Below are 1,120 nucleotides of genomic sequence, written 5' to 3'. Positions count from 1 at the left end.
AACATATACTTCATCTATTTATTTATTTTTTTAAGTCGGGGTCTCACTCTGTTGCCCCAACTGGAGGGCAGTGGCACGATCACGGCTCATCACAGTGCTCCCAGGATCAGGCGATCCATACTCCTCAGCCTCCAGAGTACCTGGGACTACAGGTGTGCACCACTACACATGGCTAGTTATTTTTAGTTTTTGTAAACATTAGGTCTTGTTATGCTGCCTAGGCTGGTCTCAAACTCCTGGGCTCAAGTATTCCTCCTGCTTGGCCTCTCAAAGTGCTGGGATTATAGGGATGAGCCATAGAACCTGGCCTTGTATACTTTAAAATGTGTGAATGGTATAGTATGTGAGTTATATAGCAATAAAACTGTTAAAATAATAAAAGAAACTGACTTCAAGCTCAGACTCGGTTTCAAAGCTTCTGATCATCCAATAATAGAAGCCAAGATTGTAAATATGACTGGTTCTGAGACTCGGTTAGGAAAAGCACAAAGTTTCGTGAAATATCTTGCTGTGTGGGAAAGCAACGTCATGCTCAAAAACTGACTGGGGACCCCGTGCCATGGCTCTAGCCTGTAATCCCAGCACTTTGAGAGGTAGAAGTGAAAGAAGTGCCTGAGTCCAGGAGTCTGAGACCAGCCCGGGCAATTTGGTGAGCCCTCGTATCTACAGTAAATCAAAAAATTTATCTGGGCATGGTAGTACCTGCCTGTGGTTCCAGTGACTTCGAAGGCTGAGGCAGAAGGATCACCTGAGCTCAGCAGGTCAAGGCTGTGGTGACTGTGAGTGTACCACTGCACTCCAACCTGGGCGACAAAGTGAGACTCCGACCAAGGAAAACAAAACAAAACAAAACAACTGACATGTGCAAAAACACTGCAAGGTGAAAGGATCTCCATGGCTAAATATGGGACAATTTAAGAATTTTAAAAAGTGAGAGTAATTATTGTCAATATTGATACTAAAATCAAAAAACAAACCAAAGCCAACCAAAAACAAGTGGGTGAAGGGAGGAAAAAAAAACCTCTTATTACACAAGGATGCCACTTAACATTGATGGAATGAGCTGGGCTCGGTGGCTCAGCCTGTCATCCCGTGCCTTTGGGAGGCTGAGGTGAGTGGA

The sequence above is a fragment of the Carlito syrichta genome, unplaced genomic scaffold, assembly GCF_000164805.1.
Source record: "Carlito syrichta isolate Samal-C Ts95f unplaced genomic scaffold, Tarsius_syrichta-2.0.1 Scaffold314713, whole genome shotgun sequence".
Lineage (NCBI taxonomy): Eukaryota > Metazoa > Chordata > Mammalia > Primates > Tarsiidae > Carlito > Carlito syrichta.
This window is presented reverse-complemented; position numbering follows the sequence as displayed.